The 21,833-nt window shown below is 37.6% G+C and overlaps 1 protein-coding gene across 2 annotated transcripts in view; it reads right to left on the bottom strand.

Moving 5' to 3' along the window:
• Nucleotides 1-21,833, bottom strand: part of LOC106875205 (uncharacterized) — a 206,840-nt gene extending 185,007 nt beyond the window's left edge. Inside the window, exon 1 of one of the 2 annotated variants that reach the window (XR_016238695.1) lies at nt 21,650-21,833. The gene's annotated coding sequence lies outside the window, so the exon portion shown is untranslated. The remainder of the gene's footprint in view (nt 1-21,649) is intronic. The other variant, XR_016238693.1, reaches the window with a different exon arrangement.

Consider the following 21,833-nt stretch of genomic DNA (forward strand, 5'->3'; position numbering starts at 1 on the left):
GAACAAGGCGGAAAAAATTGTTTTTGAAAAATATTGGGGTTTGGTTGGCAAGGCAGAGAGAGAGAGAGAGAGAGAGAGAGAGAAAGTAAAAAGGGGTTAGAAAAAAAAATTTAATCGGAATCGACAGAATTTTCTTCTGCGCGTTCATTGAAGCGTGACGTTTTGTGGCGTAAGAGAGAGAGAGAGAGAGAGAGAGAGAGAGGGGGGAGAAAGAAAGAGAGAGGGGGAGAATCACAGATTTAGAGACAGAGGGAGAATCTTGAGACGAAAAATATTCCTTTTGTACATGATTCCTTTCAGCGATACCTGATTTCAGACGTGTGTGTGTGTGTGTGTGTGTATGAGTGTGAGTGAGTGTGTGAGTGTGTGTGTGAGCGTGTGTGTGACATAATGTGCGAGATGTTATGCATGTGGCAGATTATATATGTGTATGCAGAAAAATATATACATATAAGCATGCCAGCTTATATACATGTATATATATATATATACGTATGTATATATGTATATATATATATGTGTGTGTGTGTGTGTGTGTGTGTGTGTGTATGTATATATGTGTGTGCGTGTATGTATATATATATATATACACATATATGTGTATATATACATGTATATATACTCACATATGACTATACATGTATACACACACACACACACACACACACACCCACACACATATATATATATATGTACATAAGCTGGCAGGCAAATATACATACATATATACATATATATACTTACATACATACACGCACACACACACACACACACACACACACACACACACATATATATATATATATGTGTGTGTGTGTGTGTGTGTATATATATATATATATATATACACACACACACGTATTCGCCTGACAGCTGGATATATTCTCGTCTGCAGATGGATGTGAGCGGCGTATGCGCATGCTCATTAAATCAACGCCATCGTCAAAGAAGGCAGCTGGGTCAGAGATGCTTCGGAGACTCTTGCAGAAACATCAGTCACCGAATAAAAACACACGTGACCGCACATTGTGCGCCCAACTGCCTAACCTTCACCTACTCCCACACCGAATGTTGCAGTAACTTGTGACTCCCACATGTTGGGGCAACCAAACACGCGCGCGCACACATACGTGGTGGATCTCCGTCTTTCGACCATGAAGATTCAAGTGTTACCGAGTTTATTCGTATATAAAACACGCCCGCCCGCCCCCCCCCCTCACTAATCTTCCTATAAAATATACTGCGACATTTGCACGAATAAATATCATATATTCAGGTGCCTTTAAGATGGCGACCTGGCAGAATTGTTAGAACACCGGACATGCTTTATCTGTCTTTATGTTCTGAATTCAAGTTCCGCCGAGATCGATTTTGCCTTTCACCCTTTCGAGGTCAATAAAACAGGTACCAGTTGGGTACTGGAGTCGATTTAACCAACTATTTCCTCCCCTTTCATCCTTTCAGGGTCGATAAATTAAGTACCAGTGAAACACTGGGGTCAATGTAAACGACTTGTCTCCTCCTCACAAATTTGAGGCCTTGTGCCTACAGTAGAAATTATTATTATTATTGTTATTATTATTGTTGTTGTTGTTGTTTTGGTTAGAGCGGCGAGCTGGCAGAATCGTTAGGACGCCGGGCAAAATGTTTAACGGTACTTCGCCCGTCTTTTTGTTCCGAGTTCAAATTCTACCGAGGCCGACTTTACCTATCATCCTTTAGGGGTCGGTAAAAGAAGTGCCAGTTGAGCAGTGGGCTCGATTTAATCGATATAACCCCTCCTCCGAAATTGTTGGCCTTGTACTAAAATGTGAAACAAATATTGAGAGAGCCTCCATTCATCCATATCAACTAACGTTTTCTCCCCGGTGTAGATGTATCTCCCCAGGGGATTTCATGAGGCACCTCGTTAAAATAAACTCTGTTTAGAGATCAATAAAAATTCTGGTAGCTTCCTTCTTCCGCCTCTCTCATCATTAACTACATACCCAACGAACACGCTTTACCGGCGACCTACCAGGTGTATACCATACGATTTATTAACTATTAATAATATATACATACATACATCTATATAATATATATATATATATATATATATATACACATACATACACACACAGAGACACACAAACAGATATATATATATATATATATATATATATATATATATATATATATCCAACGAAGTCGCGTATTGTCCTTGCCTTCGAAACGCGGAGTAGATGAAAAGGGACAACTGACGAAGGGATATACTCTTTATGTTGCGTGTCTCGTTTCTCTGTTTGTTTTTTCTCCGTTGTTCGAAAAAAGTTCGTTTTCTGTTTTCGTTTCTCATTGTTTTTAACGTATTTTTTTATGTCCTGTAGCCATATATGCATGTATGTATACATATAAATGTAGGTATGTACATATATGTATGTATATATGCATATATCTATATATTATTTATCTTATTATTATTATTATTATTATTATTATATATATAAATGTAACACATGCGGACTGTTGGCGAATTTTTTCTTCTGTCTTCCTTTTCTCCTGGACTTTCCTCTGTCTACTCTTTCTGAAGAAGAGCCTTGCTCGAAACGTAAAACACCATTTCTTTCTTTCTTTGGGCGTCGTATTGATATTTTGCATGTACTACGTCCTCGCTTTGTTGTTTTTTTTGTTATTGTTGTCCTCCTTTCTTCTCCGTTTTTTTTTTCATTCTCTGTCTGTCTGTCTGTGTCTGTGTCTGTGTGTGTCTGTGTGTGTGTGTGTGTGTGTGATATAGATATATATTCATATATAATAGGGTACTAGCAGAGCTTATTAGTACCCTATTATATATAAATTTATTTCTATATTTTATTTATATTTATTCTTTCAAGCGAAGGCGCGTGGCTCAGTAGTTAGAGCGTCGAGCTTACGATCTAGAGGTTGTGAGTTCGGTACCTGCTTGCTGTGTTCTTGAGCAAGACACTTTATTTCATGTTACTCCAGTTTACTCAGCTGTAGAAATGAGTTGCAACATCACTGGTGCCAAGCTGTATCAGCCTTTGCCTTTCCCTTGGATAACATCTGTGGTGTGGAGAGAAGAGGCTGGTATGCATGGGCGACTGCTGGCCTTCCATAAACAACCTTGCCCGGACTTGTGCCTCGGAGGGTAACTTTCTAGGTGCAATCCCATGGTCAGTCATGACCAAAGGGAGTCTCCTCCTATTCTTTTCTACTCTAGACACAAGGCTCGAAATTTTTGGAGAGGGGGCCAGTCGATTAGATCGACTCCGGTACGCAACTGGTACTTAATTTATCGAACCCGAAAGGATGAAAGGCAAAGTCGACCTCGGCGGAATTTGAACTCAGAACGTAAAGACAGACGAAATACTGCTAAGCCTTTCCCCCGGCGTGCTAACGTTTCTGCCAACTCGCCGCTTGTTTTATATATATATTTATTAATTTTGCCTGTACGGCTTATATGCTTTCGACCACTAACGTTGTTATTTTTATGAATAATAATATATATATATATATATATATATATATATATATATATATATATATATATATATATATATATACATATATATATATATATATATATAAATAATTAGCGTGGAGGGTGTGTATAAGCCATTTAAGAAATACACAAAAACCGTTAGATTCACTTCAACATTCAAAATTAATTTATCAAAATATTTTCGTCCCTTTGAGACCGCGACCTGTGCAGCACGGAATTTGTCAGTAAACAGGTCGCGGTCTCAAAGCGACGAAAATATTTTGATAAATTAAATTAAATTTAAATGTTGAAGTGAATCTAACGGTTTTTGCGAGTTTCTTAAATGGCTTTTAAATACCTTCCACGCTGCAATTGTTTTCGTTCCAGCACACGATCTCAGATCAGGTCACTTGCTATGCAAGTACATCTCCGTTATGAAACGTGTACAAGAGAAAATATGAAGTACGAGTACATGGAATATGAACTATTTTTTTGAACAACGAAAGACACAAATGGAAAACAAGACAAACAACACAAAGAACGACCCTTCATCAGTTGTTGGCTGTTTTCCTAGTCTCGTATTTCGAGCATTTAACAAGATACGCTTTCGATAAAACAGTTGCTCCCGCAAAGCAAATTAAATAAAATTTTGGATTTTGCGGAGGGTCAAATGTGGTAACACAAACAGGACAATGAAAACAAACAGGAAGGGCTGCTAAGCCTAAAACAAGTAGTGGTGGCAACAGGGGGCAGAAAATTTTGTATACATAACACATGGAACTTCAGAAGGGTCTGCACATAACCATTTGTCATTTCTTCTGTTAACTTTTTGATCTTGGTGGAAGTCTTTTCTAATTTGAGAAAAACCAAATCAAATCTTCTTCTGCTGGATTTTTCAGTTTGTTTAAGAGCTTTTTAGATCTGATTTAGGGATTTTCTTTTGCTTTTTCTGACAAATTGATCTTTCCTCGTCATATAAGACTTATATCTGATGTCTTCGTGGACAACATTTCTCATTGTTCCTTCTGACACATGGAGATATTTTGCAACTGATCTCATGGACTTCCTAGGATCGTAATCGATGACCTGTTGAATTTGTTGGATAAATTCAGTTGTTCTGATGTTTTCAGAGCGTTTGGAATGCTTTTTATGCTTTGATACTGGTGATACGTTTCCATCTTCAGTCTCTAGCTCCTTACAAACTTTTAAAAATTGAAATATTTCTAAATCGCTATGCTCAGCCTTTATAACCACAATAACACAATGCCTCTTCATTTCTTGAGTAAGCTGAGAGTCTGCCATTATTATTTTCTGAAATAAAGATTATACAGAGTTAGCAAAAAATGCTGCAATGGCTCCAAAAAGGTATGTCCTCAAATACCTTACGCACCTTGTGTGTGTAGGGTGTTAGGCTAGATATAAGAGCTAAAATGTTGGTATTTCTAACACCCTAATCACACCTAGTGACAATTATAATTCTCCCTTTTGGTGAAACATTCCAAACTGTTGTTTATATCAATTTTATATATACACATTAGCGAATCGCTAGTTCATCCAATCAATTGGATGACGAAAAGATAGATACTAATAGCGAAGCGAGTCCGAAATGAGCCGAACAATCGAGCGGGCTTAACTGATGAGGCAACGGAAATAGCCAAAACTGACGTCAGTATTAAAAGTTCTCGATCAGCACTTTTCAGATGATCGTGGTCCCTGTTAGAGTATATTTTCATTAATGTGCGTTTATTATAGTATTAGAGCGGTTTAGCGCTTATTTCTATCAATATATATATATATATATATATATATATATATATATATATATATATATATATATATATATATATATATATATATATATATGAAGCGCTTCTTTCAGTTTCCGTCTATCAATCCATTCGCAAGGCAGTTTAAAATAATTTTACACATGTGTGAGTGTGTGTGTGTGTAAACCGAGAGAGAGAGAGAGAGAGGGGGGGGAGAAATGACGGAGACAGACTAAAAGCTATATTGCTACGTAGGCATAAAGTTTTATAAACGTATAGGTGCAGGAGTGGCTGTGTGGTAAGTAGCTTGCTTACCAACCACATAGTTCTGGGTTCAGTCCCACTGCATGGCACCTTGGGCGTCTTCTACTATAGCCTCGGGCCAACCAAAGCCTTGTGAGTGGATTTGGTAGACGGAAACTGAAAGAAGCTCTTCGTATATATATGTATATATATATATATATATGTGTGTGTTTGTGTGTCTGTGTTTGTCCCCTCAACATCGCTTGACAACCGATGCTGGTGTGTTTATGTCCCCATATCTTAGCAGTTCGGCAAAAGAGAACGGATAGAATAAGTACTAGGCTTCCAAAGAATAACTCCTGGGGTCGATTTGCTCGACTAAAGGCGGTGCTCCAGCATGGCCACAGTCAAATGACTGAAACAAGTAAAAGAGTAAAAGAGTAAAGAGTATATATAGTAGCGACACACATCCGTGTATATGTATGTTTGTGTGTATGTGTGTGTGTGTATGTGTGTGCTGGTTTTCTCCATTACATGTAACTAATGTCTGTTTTTATCATCATCATCACCACTACCATCATTATCACCATCATTATTATCATCGTCATCATCATCATCATCATCATTATTATTATTGTTATTATTATCATTATTGTTGTTATAGTATCGTGTACACTACGAAGAACACATGTAGTTCATGTTGTAAAGTATTTTTTCAAAATCCGTTGATTTATTTTCGCATTTGCCAATATTTTGTAGGCACAGGTGATATGTGTGTGTGTATGTGTGTCTTTGTGTGGGTGTGTATATATCTGTGTGTGCGTGTGCATGTGTGAGGGTGTGTATGTAGATAGAGAGATTGATAGAGAGATAGATAGATGTACAAGTATATATATATATATATATATATATATATATATATATATATACATACACAAATGATTATACACACCCACCCGTAAGTTTATATATAACCAACTCTCTCTCTCTCTCTCTTTCTCTCTCTGTGTATACATATTTATTTATATACATATGCATTTATATATATAAATATATTCCCCCCCCCCCACACACACACACATATATATATATATATATATATATATATATATATATATATATATATGCAGATGCATAGATACATCTACATGTACATGTATATGTATATATATGCGTATTCATATATATACATATACATGCATATAGGTCTATATATATATATATATATATGCATTTAAGTGTGTGTGTGTGTGTGTGTGTGTGTGTGTGTGTGTGTGTGTGTGTGTATGTATATAAATCAGGATGTAGATAGATGTACATCCCCACATACATTTATACATTTCTTTCTTTCTATCCACCCCAGTATTCGTCCATCCGTCTCTCTCTGTCCCTTACCCCCCTCCCTTTCACTCTCCCCCCTCTCTGTCTGTCTGTCTGTCTCTACCTGTTTGTCTGCTTGTCTCTTTGTTAGTGTATATGTCTGCCTTCTGCATGTATATGTCTGCGTTTGCATATGCATGGAAGTATGTATATATGTATATATGTGTATATATGTGCATATGTGTACGAATGTTTTTGCGTGTTTGTGTGCATGTGTGTATATGTATGGATGCATGTATGCATGCATGTGTATGTGTGTGTGTGCGTAAGATCTATAACCAATTTTTACACATTATATTCTATGATTAAGTAGCGACAACAGTTCCAAAATTCATTAGTACGTCCAGTCGTCCAATTTATTTTCTTTATTAAAGATGTGGGGCTTTTTTACTTTTAGAAAAAAAATCAATAATTAATAAATGATGATAATAAAAAAAATATCTATTAATAATAACAACAATATCAGGAACAACAACGACAACAACAACAACGATAAAAAACATGGTAATGATTTCATTTATTTGCCACTGGGGCGGGCGGGGGGGGGGGCAATATAAAGACAGGACACAAGGTGTGGGGGTTTACATATAATGAAATGACAAAAAAAAGGGGTGTGTCAGGATAAACGGTATACAATGAAAAGGAAGGGAAATATACATGGTATGCAAATTTTTTTTATAAGGTGGGGGTTATGGAAATGTAGCTCCTGTGATGCAGGATGATCTCTAGGGAGAATCGAGGAATCCCACTGTCCGAGATCTCCCTAAACACCAAGAGCAAGTGCCCTCTCCAATTCCTTCACTCCGACTCACGGTCTATACTTATAGAGGTACCATCCACTCTTGCCATTTTCACAACTTTCATCCACCTTTCATGAAACTCACTCAAGGACAGCACTTCACTCTCCACTCCCAATTTCCTTTTCAAGTGAAACTTGAAGAGGTCAATGAGGGCTCTATCGAAGAAGAAAGTATCTGTCCTCGTGCTTTTCAGCCTGGTCCACCACACAACCTCTTCTGTCACAACCACCAGGCAAAGGAAAACAGTCTTGCCTGCCCGATTAAAGGAGGACGGTTGAGTAATCATCACTATGGACTCGACTGACAGACGGATCCGTCCCACACGCGCCAGCAGCTGTTGGACATAACCCCCACAAGTCAGCAATTCTCGGACACTGAACGAGGTTGAGCAGAACGGTTTCGTAGCTCTGCGTGCACCTCGGACAAGCCCGTCTGATAGCACATATAACCTGTAGAGTTTATCTCGAAGCGAAAACGCCCCCGCCCCGTTGGCACTGCCAGGCTAAAGACATCTGGAAATGAACCATAATAGTCCCCGACCAGAAAGTCCCCCGGAACAGACTGACGCCCGGAGTTCCCCCCCCCCCGAGAACGTCGTCGCACTTCCTCGCCACTAATCCTCTATAAATTTTATATAACGGAACAGCCACCGATCCCATTGCCCGACTGGTAGAGGACTGAGAGCGTCTGACGACATTTCAGGTGCCAGGCGCCCAGTTTCGGTCTTTTCTTCACCCAGGACTGCACTTCCATCAAGGAGGCGAGCCACGGAAAGACGTGCCTCACAAACGGAGCCCCATAATAACAATAGTTGTTTCCAATTTAAGCTTAAGACTGGAAATGATTCAGAGAGAACGGGTGGTTTAGTCAATTACATCGACCCCAGTACAAGACAAGTATTTAGATTCATCAACGTAGGGGTGGGGATGAAGCACTAAGTCAAATTTGGCGGGATTTGAATTGAGAACTTAAAGGGACAAACAAACTAGGCTTTTTTATTGACATTCTAATGATTGTAATAATAATAATAATAATAATAATAATAAAACTTTCAAAAAACAAAGACCTGGAAATAGAGGTAACTCGAATGTGGAAACTAAAAACAGAAACAATTCCTATCATAGTAGGTGCCTTAGGTATAATAAAAAAAAATATTCAGACAAATACATAACAAAAACACCAGGACTTACAAATATATATAACATACAGAAAATTGCACTACTGGGCACTGCACACATCCTATGCAAAACACTTTCAATACAGTAACCATAAGAGCATCACAGCAAACCACAGCACATACCCAAGGCGCACAGAGCTGCGCTTGGGAGTGAAGTGAAAGCACGTTATAAAAATAAAACTACTGAACAACAACAACAACAACAACAACAACAACAACAACAACAACAATAATAATAATAATAATAATAATAATAATAATAATAATAATAATAATAATTATTATTATTATTATTATTATTATTATCATTTAGGGACCTTTTGAGCGGGATGGGCTACTCGACGTGAAGAAAATTCTAACTGGGCCCCACCTGCAAGGTCATGTGCTGTTTATCTTGATATGAGATCACCATGTCGTGCACATATGGTTGTAATGCATGTGCCTGGTGTACCCTTATCAGACGGGTAGTCATGATGGGTATAATGGGCTTCGCATATTTTACCCCAGTGTCACTTTGATGGCATACACTGCTCTCTCACTCAATAATAATAATAATAATAATAATAATAATAATAGATTCATCAACGTAGATGCATTTAGTTTAGTGAAGTGAAAGCACGTTATAAAAACAAAACTACTGAACAGTAATAATAATAATAATAATAATCCTTTCTTTATCAACCAGTGAGGGTTTATATAAAATATTGTGGATAGTATAGGCCAATACAATACAAATAGTGTGGGATTGAATAAAGAATAAGAAAGAAAATTAAAATCCCCAAAAGAGAGTGACATCCAAGGGTTGCCTGTGGAAACTCCACAGAAACTACAATCGCCCTGACCGATAGGACAAGCGCGTTCTCCTCTTCCTCTACCCTCGATCTAGAGGCGCATGCTTAGAGTAGACCCGTTCAATCGGGCCATCCGCACTACATTCTCCTGCCATTTAACAAAATTACTGGGAAGCAGCATTTCCTTCTCTCCCATCACTTTAAACTGTTGATGAGGGTTTGGCCAAAGAAACGTGTCTTTCTTCAGCCATTTCAACCTGGTCCATCATACAACCTCTTTCGCCAAGGCAACCAGAGAAAGAAACACTGCCTGCCCTTCTCGGCCAAAGGAAGGCTGCGAGACGATCTTCACGATGGACTCAGTCAATAGCCGAGTTCGCCCTACACGCTGGACGAAAGCGTGCAGAACAGTTTTGTCGCTCAGCGCGCATCTCGGACAAGCCTGTCTGTTGACACTTCTATTCCTGTAGAGCTTATTCCGAAACAGCAATGCTTTCCCCAACCAGGCTACGGATTTCTGGAAGTTATCCATCGTCCCCGGCCCGAAAATCCCCTGGAACAATCCTGCCAGCTCATTCTCGTTTCGACTACAGCAACAACAACAACAACAACAGCAGCAGCAGCAGTAGCAGAAGCAGCAGCAGTAGCAGAAGCAGCAGCAGTAGCAGAAGCAGCAGCAGTAGCAGAAGCAGCAGCAAACACAAAGTAAAGCCACTACAATTACAAACTACATGGCAATAAACACACAAAAAAACGGAGATTTCATGAAGTAGATGAAAACACACACCAACATAATACAAACAGATTTTATAACACCCACAATTTCTATACCTACACACATACCACATACAAGTCCTTCGAACAATATAAAACACGTATATACACCTAAAAACTGAATTCCCAAAGGAAATTGGTGACTTTCCAGGGAACATCACCAAGCGAATATCACCAGTCCACTGCATCCTATAATAGAAACGGCTGTAAGGTAATGAAATTCACATGACAATCATTTATTCTTTTGTCATCTCATTTTTTTTCACTCAGCTTTTTTCTTCCGACCATTTCATCATGTTGAAACCGTTAATCCCTACACATTTTTGTCTCTCCGTTTTTTCCCTCTTAATCCTTTCTGTCAAAGAGCGTCAGCTCGAAACGTCAAAGACTTTGCTATTCTTCGCGAGCGTTAAACTAAAACACCTGTTTGTTATTCCTTCACCTGTCTTCGTCTTTTGTTTTCTGTAAATTTAAACTATATATATATATATATATATATATATATATATATATATAATCATTAAATTTGAAAATGGAGAAATTCAATGGATATAAATTAATTAATTAATTAATTATCATCATTGCTACAATTGTTTCACTTCACATCCAATTTAAATTGCAAAATGTATAAGTTTGCATTTCAAAATGCCTTGGGGTAGAAAATTTTCAGGGCATGAAAAAAGAAAATGCAGAGATTACATTTTGATTGGTAATGGGAGGTAACTGGAATGCTCAATAAGCAATGTACGAATTATGAAGGTACAATAATAAGGAAAATAGATCTTTGTGAAATGCTATATTCTGATACTGACAATTACACTACCACCGTCATTGCTACCACCACCACCACCACCACTGCCGACACCACCATCACCACCACGACCAACACCCCCAGCACCACTGCTACCACGGTCATCACCACAACCACTCTCCTCACCCTCCCTCACCACGACTACCGCCACCACGACCACCTCCGTAACCACCACTACCACTACCACTACCATGTTCATTACCATCACCGCCGCAACCACCACCATCACATTCAACATCACCGTGTCCGCCACCAGGTCCAACACCACCGCCACCACCACCACATCTATCACCACTGCCGCCGCCACAACGCCACCACCACTGCCACCACCATACCGTTACCACCACCACCACCACCACAACCATTACCACCATCACCGCCACGACCACCTCCGTAATCGCTATCACCACATCCGTCACCACCACCCCAACCACCACCACCACCACCACCACCACCACCAGTCCCACTGACGTCACTCCTACGCACCATCATCACACACCACCACCATCACCTCGCCACCCCCACCCCCATTACTACTAATCTCCTTAAATTATGATGATTATCTCAATATTAATTGCTAACAAGTCGTGAACAATAACCATTCATTAGCTGAATTGTCTGTCCAGCTTAAAGGGAAGACCGACCATCCAGCAACGCGTGAGACCGGCACACCAGCTGGTCAGCTGGTCAAGCTGATCGGCTCTTGCTGAAATTTGAATTCTATCTGCCTCCGTGTATGAGACTTGCATCTCTTCTCATTCGTTTTCTCGTCTCTCTCTCTCTCTCTATATATATATATATGTGCATATATATATATATATATATATATATATATATATATATATATATATATATATGCACATACATAATTACACATACACACACACACACACACATATATATATACACATACATAAGCACACACAAGCACACGCACACACCCATATAATTCCATCCTCCCCCTCTGTTCTCCCCTACTCCTTACACGAAACAGGATAAAGGAAAGGACGCAAACCAAAAATGAGAATAAATCAATGAAATAAAATAAAATAAAATAAAAAAATAAATAATGAAAACGCGACGCTGACTTGGGCCATTAAAACGCAAGATGACACCTTCCGGTTCGGTCCTATCAGGCAAAGTAGCGCCGAGAGCAGAAAGGTGAGGGTTGGCGAGTGGGACAGCTACCCTGCAGTATATAAATTTTATGAAATGTGGGCGAACGACGAAATTAGCTTTATTAAATACGTCTCTTCTAACAATACAATTTGGTTATTGACTGGAAGGAAGAGGCTTGTTTCTTTCGTATTATGGGCATTCTACGGTTGTGTATTTTATTAATAAATTAATGTCGTTATAAATTTTGTTGATCTCATATCCGCTCAACACAGACTATTTTTACTGATATTATATTCGATGTAAACATCAGCTTCTTGTATTCCCGCTTCTTGTATTTTCTCTTTTCTGTTGACTTTAACGGTTCTGTTCCTTGTCGCCCAAAGAAAGAAATTAATGTTGTTAATTGGTGCAATCACACAGCGTGGAGCTTTGGCAAATGTCTTCCACTACAGTTCCGGACCGACTAAATCATTGTGGGTGGATTTCGTAGACGGAAACACGATTTCTTTTTATAATAGTCCAGCGTCCTGGTTTTTAAATACATCGAACGTACGAACTAAGTCTTGCTTGGAGATATGTGGCGTGTTATGTAAATCTGCTAATTTAATGTGTCTTAAAAGCATGAAACCATTGGCAGCTCTTTTGTAATCGTGCATTTTAAATGATACCTATCTCTCACTGGATGCAGTACGATTTTTTGCTGATCCATCTGTTTGAACTGCAAACTACATGCATACATAGATACACACAGATACACGTGCGTGCACACACATAGGCATGTGATTACACGCGCGCGTACACACGCACACACATATATAAAAGCGTAGTTATGTGGTAAGAAGTTTGCTTCCTAAGCACAAAGTTCCGGGTTCAGTCCCACTACGTGGCATCTTCGGCAAGTGTCTCCTACAACAACCTCGGGTCAACCAGAGCCATGAGTGGATTTTTAAAATTTATTTATGCGCCCTTTTAAAGCCTAACCAGGCCCATGAGCCCGGATTCCCGGTTTCTATGGCGCATGTGTCCCCCCCCCCCCAGCTGGACAGGACGCCAATCCATCGCAGCTTTACTCAAGAAACAGGAAGAAAGAGAGAGAGAGGAAGTTGGGGCGAAAGAGTACAACAGGGGTCGTTACCACCCCCTGCCGGAGCCTCGTGGAGCTTTAGGTGTTTTCGCTCAATAGACACACACAACGCCCGGTCTGGGAATCAAAACCGCGATCCTCCGACCGCGAGTCCGCTGCCCTAACCACTGGGCCATTGCGCCTGAGTGGAAACTGAAAGAAGTGTGTGTGTGTGGATAAACAGTAGTTTGCAATTTCGTTTGCAAGATTCTTTATGTGAATTCGTGTGTTGAAGCATATTTTGTATCTGGGGAGAGTCATTCTCGGATCTTTTTTAAAACGGGGGCCACATTTTTCATTAACGAAACACTTTGAAACTTGGAACACTGGTAGAATGTGTCATATAAAACATCTTTTTCTCTTAGTCTTCTTAAAAAAAAAAAGAAATCCCCAAGTTATTCCATGTTAAAGTTGTCGTATTTCTGTAATTTCAACCAATCACTGACGTCCATTCAGCCGATATACATTAAGTGCCGACTACATAAACAAACGATTCTGAAACAATTCTATCGGTGATAGGGTTAGGGTAAAACAGCAAATTTAAAAAGAAAAAAGCAAATAAAACGAAGAAAAAAAAAAATGAAAAAAGCAAATAAAACGAAGCTATGGCTTAATCAGCCAAAGGAGTAAATATAAACAACTGAATACTTGTCAGTGATTGGTTGAAATTATCGAAATAAGACAATTTTTTTACATGAAATAAATTCGAATACAAAAATATTTTTCTGTTCTATAACACAAAATAGATAAGTATATGAAGTTTGAAAGTCTTTCGGTACCAAAAACACTACGTAAAACATTAATGAAAAATGTGGCCCCCGTTTTAAAAAAGATCCTCATTCTCTTTTAGTGCCTTATTATTCGGCGCACTCACCGGTAAAATTGAACGACTCTCCCCAGACACAACAGAATAGTTTGCAATGATTCACCAAAAAGGAGAGTCGTAATAGTCATCAAATGTGACTAGGCTGTTAGCAAACACCTACATTGCTAGAAATAAGAGCTAAACCGCTCGAATGCTGTAGTCAACGCACATGAATGAAAACATATACATCAACAGGGACCATAATTATATATATGTATATATAAGCAATTTAAAACTAAAAAGGAAATAATTCACCGTCCCTAAAAGTGATCAGACGGTGCAATGAGTATCAGCATTGCTAGAAATAGGAGTCAAAGACTCCTTAACCACAAAATTCACACATGAATATATATATATATATATATATATATATATATATAAGTAAATAAATGGAGTTAAACGCAGATGTTATCCAAATTCTTTTACTTTCGACATATTTTGCAACCCTGGTAATTGTTTATTGAATTTTCCGTGTTAACTCTAAACAAAGGATAATTCATTCATCTATCTATCTATCTATCTAGCTATATATATATATATATATATATATATATATATATATATATATATATATATAATAAATGCGCAAACTAGTTTCTGTGTGTCAGTGTGTCACATTTTGCCCTCCCCCCCGTTCTCACTATTCAATGACACTATTTCTCATGATGGGGTGAGAGCAACAGTAGGCATAGAGACGGTGATGGTAGTGGCGAAAACAGAGAGAGATAGAGAGATGGAGAAAGAGAGAGAGAAAGAGAGAAAGACAGAAAAAGTGAGAGAAAGAAAGAGAGACAGAGGAATTTAGGGAGAGCTGATGTTTTATTAAAAGTAGTAGTGTTGATGGTGGCAGTGGAATTAATAATAAAAGAATGAGAAAGAATGGGTATGTGAGAGAAAGAGGGAAAATTATGTACAACTTTGTTTAACCATGTCTCTTTGACAGAAATTCCTGTCGCCAACATACTGAACACTATGATTCTTGTTTTATTGTTTTGCTTTCTTTAACGCACACACACACACACGCATAAATAGACATATATACATGTTGTCTCTGCTCCAATATCTATAACATGATACTCATCTCTATGACAGTGGGTTTTATTTTTCAATGCAAAACATCAAAATTACACAGTGTAGAGACAAAGACATATTTCTAAACACATGAACTCTCAGGCACACACACATATATATATATAGACACACACACACACATATATAGTCACGCACACACACGCACATATATAGGCACACACATACAGATATAAAGACACAGACATATACACACACACACGCACACACGTATATAGACACACACATATAGACACACAAATACACTTTAATTGAAATAAACTGGCCCCAAAATTAAACAATATAATAAATGTGAATGTCAGTGTGTCACACTTTTTCAACTTTACTCCTAGAGGCCATAGCCCGACATATCATACCATTTTGGAATTAAGTTCACTCTGAGAGTAAATTAAAAATATTCCAGGCTGAACCCGGACCTCCAATCCTGAAATTTTGGATTCCCAGTTTCCATTACTGTGAATGTTTTCGGTGATTTTTTACGTAACTTTTTGGGACAAATTTTTATGTATGATGACAGTTTTTATAATCTATTTCTATATGTTTTGTTGTTATTGTTGCTGTTATTATTATTATTATTATTATTATTATTATTATTCCTCCTATTGGTGAAGCATATTGTTGGTTTAATCTTGTGGGGGGGGGGGTTAATCTGGTGGCCAATAAAGAATTATTATTATTATTATTATTATTATTATTATTATTATTATTATTATTATTATTATTATTATGTTTGACTTTTGCTTTGCATTTGTACAAGTTGGATCCAAGTCTCACCCAGATACCTCAAGAGACAACAAGTTAGAAGTTCATGTTGGTGTTATGTTTAGGGTACCATATGTTTGGATTTGCACAGTTTTGTTCTAGTGGATGTTTTAAGAATCCATAAGAAAATTATGTGTTTGTTTTAAAATTTGAGATTACATAGACAGTATTTTGTGTAGGATATGGGCAGTTCCCATGAGCACTATCTTTTGAATTTCTGCCATTTTGGGGTTTCCTGGTATCTGAGCTAGGTAGCAATCAGCCCCTTTTGCTATCATTCCTAGGGCACCTATGACAACAGGTATTGTTTCAGTCTTCAGGTTCCACATTTTGCCAATTTCTATTTCAAGATCTTTATATTTGCTCAGTTTTTGGTAGGTCTTGACAGATATGTTTACATCGATTGGGACAGTCATATCAATGAGGAGGTATGATTTTTGTCTGAAGTCTTTCAATATAATGTCTGGCCTATTTGCATCTATCTTTCTGTCAGTTTGAATGGTGAAGCTCCAGAGGAGTGAGACGTGATCATTTTCAAGCACTGGAGGTGGTTTGTGTTCCCACCAGTTTTTATCATGGGGCAAGTCCAGGTTTTTGCAAATAACCCAGTGAATATATTGTGTAACTCTATCATGCCTGTTGAGATACTCTGTAGGCACAAGAAGACTGCACATGGAGATAACATGATCGATGGTTTCATTTTGTTGTTGACATACACATGTTGGAAGCTGCCGTTCTTTAACATGTTGGCCTGGTAGTTCCTTGTAGGTAGGCATTGATCTTGGGCTGCTATGATAAACCCTTCTGTTTCTGATTTTAAGCCAGAAGCCATTAGCCATTGATGGGTAAGGGTTTTGTCAACATCGGCATTATTAGCTCTCTTTTGGTATTTGCCATTGAGAGGTTTTTCTTGCCATTTATCAGTCAGAATATCTAAGGTAATAGTTTTAGCACTGGTTTTCATGCACTTAGCTTTTTCTGCGCTTGTTTCTCGTACGTCTAATTCCGGAATTTGTTGTATTTGGAATTCACTTAGATATTCTTTTGCCTGTTTTGTTACTGAGTATGGTGCTTTCTTGTTTTCAGACAAGTTTTAACATCCAGTCCTCAGAGTTCTTCAGGTAGGTGTCTGACAAATTTGTTGAAAGATGGGTGACTGTTGGAAGAATGGCCAGTATGAACGGACCAATTCTGAGAATACACCTGTAGAAAAAAAAAGGTAATGTAAAAGGAGAAAGGGCTCTATACCCCTTTCTTATTTTTTCTGATCAGGCTCCCGTGGCTTTTATGGCGTTTTCCACGTGTAACCTTCCGAAGCGCCTCCCCCTATTGGGAGTTTTATTTGTTATATCTTTCTCTGTTTTCCTAACTGTTTACACTAACGTTTTCTTCTTTTCGGACAAAACCCTTTGTACCCTTCATCCTGTCTTTGTCCTTACATGTTTTTTAATTTATATTAGCCCTTGTGGCCAATAAAACCAGAATCTATTATCATTATTATTATTATATTTGTTGTTGTTGTTGTTGTTACCATTGCTAGTGGTCATCTAGACCATGATTCAATCGGTCAGTTTCCCCACTAGTCAGTCATTAATCTTACTGCCGTGACTCACCATCCATTGTCCTGTTTAGTAACACAGATAACTTGGCTGACCTAAATAGATTTGCATGTTTTTTTTATATTGTTTTGTTTTGTTTTTATTATATAGTTTTCGCTTTCATTTGTGTTTGCCTTCAGGATTTAACTTCCGCCTTGGCAAATGTCATTTGATGATGATGGTGGTGGTGGTGGTGGTGGTGGTGGTGGCTATTGTGCTGGTAGTAGTTGTGGTGGTAATTGTGATGATGGTGGTCGTCGTCGTCGTCGTGACAGTGGTGGTTGTGATTGTAATGGTTGTGTTACTGGTGGTGGGCCTAGGGTTTGTGCGTGTGTGCAGCAATAACTTTGGCTCAAATATGGGAGCTGTACACCATTACAGGCCTAGTATGTGTATGTATGTGTGTGTCTCTGAGTGTGTATGAGTGTATGTATATATATATATATATATATATATATATATATATATATATATATATATATATATATATACATATATATAATTTTCCAGAGGATGTAGCAACCGTTAACAATATAGCATAAGAACTTACCTTAGGGGATCATTAACTAGATTCCTTAAGGGTCGTTCTCACAGTTTATATTTATATTATAAGGTTTTTATATGTATATATATATATATATACATATAGGCTTGTTTCGCAACCACATGGTTCCAGGTTCAGTCCCACTGCATGACATTTTTGGCAAATGTTTTCTAGCATAGCTTCAAGTCGACCAAACCCTTGAGAGTAGATTTGATAGACGGAAACTGAAAGAAGCCCGTCGTACATTTATATACATATGTGTGTGTGTGTGTGTGTGTGTGTGTGTGTGTGTGTGTGTGTGTGTGTGTGTGTGTGTGTTCGTGTTTTCCCCCGCCATCACTTGACAACCAGTACTGGTGTGTTCACGTCCTCGTAACTTAGCGGTTCGGTAAATGGGATCGATAGAATAAGTACTAGGTTTACAAAGAATAAGTTCTGGGGTCGATTTCTTGCACTAACAACCATTAAGGCGGTGCTCCAGCGATCTTGTAGAGCAAATTATTAGACGTTGTTGACTGAATAATACTTGAAGCTATTGCTTTATAAGTTCATTCAGAATTGCCCCCCTTAGGTACATCTCATTGAGAAGAGCCAAGAAGCTTGAAACATCGACGTCTGAGATTCCTAATAGATGGTGATACTGAACGAACCGGGTGTCTTCACAAGTTTTTGCCTTAAGAGAGATATATTCTCCACGGTAACTGCACAGTGTTTGCCTTTTAGTAGTCGAAATACATCACAGACATATTTCAACTAAACTAAATTTTGCTTGTGCCTAATCACTGCTTAGCACTAACGTTTCGTTACACACACACACACATACACGCATACATGCACACACAAATACATATACACACACATTACTAAGCGGTCGTCATTTGAAATCGAGGATGACTGTAATATGTGCCACGCTTTCAGTAACTTCATCAGATGCCTGTGTAGTCGCGTGCAGACATAAACGCTCTTAGGATCTTCCCAGCCTCGACGAAGCAAAACGTCAAGAATGCGACAGCTGATGGCAGAAAGAGGCCCGCACTGGCATTCGTTGAGAATGGAAGCAATGTGAAGTGAAGTATCTTGTTTAAGGACAGAGTTTGTCCCCTGGTCCAGAAACAAGATGCAAAGGGCTGCTGTGAACAGGATTTCTTTCTTCTTTTCTTTTGTCTCAGTAAGGGCGATCGGCAATGTCCGACTGGCTCACAGACAGATTTAGATATTTCACTTATGCAAAAGGAGTTGAGAGCAATCTTGATCAAGGTCAACACGTACACACAAACACACACACACATACAAACACACACTCTCTCTCAACATACGCATACACACACACACACACTCTCTCAACATTCACATAAACACACACACTCTCAACACATGCATATGCATACACGCACGTGTGTGTGTATATACATGTATGTGTGCACGTGTGTATATATGTATGTGTGTATGCATGCATGTATGTATGTTTTTACACATGTATGTATGTATGTACGTATGTATATATGCATGTATGTATGAATGCATGTATGTATGTATGCCTGTATGTATGTATGCATGTGCATGCATGCATGTGTGTGTGTGTGTGTGTGTGTGTATGTATGTGTGCGTGTGTGTGTGTTATCCTTCTTCGGTGTCGAAATTGTGACGATTCTCGTCGATAACTGATGAGAGAAAGAATATGTTTGTGTTCGTATAGATCCTTTTTCGTGTTTTTCTTACAAATTTCTTTGTCGTCCCAAAGCGCCAAATTTTTCATTAAACACACACCACGCACGCACACAATACATATATACATACATACAAACATTTACTGCATGTGTGTGTGTATGTATGTCTGTGCTGAGAAAGAAGAAAAAAGACAAGGTCGCGTAAGCGTGAAGACCAGACAGGCAACCAATATTGAATTATCAGTTTGACTTTTTAATTAAAGCTTTCCACTATTTCGGCTTTCACTTTCAATTTGGCAATAGTGGTTAATTAGTAAATTGAAATAAGAAATTGAAATAGTGGAAAGCTTTATGAATTCACATGAATAATCTCGGAAAGCAAATACAAAAACGAAATAAATATATGTGTGCGTACGTGTGTGTATAAATATATATATATGTATACACACACACACATATATATATAATAACATAAATAATATATAAATATATGCATACATACATATATATATATATATATATATATATATATATATATATGGGAGAATATACAAAAAATAACAACAGACGAGGACAGGTGGTGTAAATAACAAAAGTATATATTAGTATGACGCTCGGGAATACGGAAAGTCTTTGACGTTTCGAGCTACGCTCTTCAACAGAAAGAATACGGAGACAAGGAGAAAAACACGGAGAAAAAAAATTGAATAGTGTTCAGTCAACGGTCAATCATATATATATGTATGTAATTATATATATATATACATATATATATATATGTGTATGTATGTATGTATGTAATTATATATATATATACATATATATATATATATATATATGTGTATGTATGTATGTATGTAATTATATATATATATACATATATATATATATATATATGTGTATGTATGTATGTAATTATATATATATATACATATATATATATATATATATATGTGTATGTATGTATGTATGTAATTATATATATATATACATATATATATATATATATATATATATATTTCTATAAATAGAATTTTCAATGGCCGGATAACTGAAGAGATGTTGGCGTGGGTTCTCACCCCGGCATCCGAAACTCGGAGCTTTATCATGGCTACCGAATAAGTGTCACATATTTTTACAGATATATATATATATAATAATTTTCCAGAGGATGTAGCAACCGTTACCAATATAGCATAAGAACCTACCTTAGGGGATCATTAACTAGATTCCTTAAGGGTCGTTCTCACAGTTTATATTTATATTTCAAGGTTTTTAACTTTTAAATTTTCATATTCAAAAGGGACAGAGACTTCAAATTCGATATATCGATTTATTCACCACTCTATGTTAACATTTATATCGAATTTGAAGTCTCTGTCTCTTTTGAATATGAAAATTTAAAAGTTAAAAACCTTATATATATATATACATGTATATATATGTATATAATATATATATATATATATATATATATATATATATATATACAAGAATAAGAGGAATGACCAGCAAATGTGGATTCCTGAATGCTAGAAATAGATGCCGAATCATCCAATCACGAAAAAGAATGTTCTCAGTAGAAAACATCTGCGACACAACAGACTGTAAATGAGTAAAACAAATGAAAAAATACTAAAATACGATTAATTTACGTACCATGGTTTCGCCTGTTAACATTTACATAAGTAAATATCTGCGGGATCCTCAGCGTAAATCTGTCTCCTTTAGAATGCAACACACCAAGCTAGACACAAGCCATCCACCCGTAGGTGAAGACGTCTAGAGCTCCGTGAATTACATTCAGTGTATCCCTTCAAATGTTTTCAAATATGGCGCGCTA

The sequence above is a fragment of the Octopus bimaculoides genome, chromosome 27 (genome assembly GCF_046866305.1).
Source record: "Octopus bimaculoides isolate indiv1 chromosome 27, ASM4686630v1, whole genome shotgun sequence".
Taxonomy (NCBI): domain Eukaryota; kingdom Metazoa; phylum Mollusca; class Cephalopoda; order Octopoda; family Octopodidae; genus Octopus; species Octopus bimaculoides.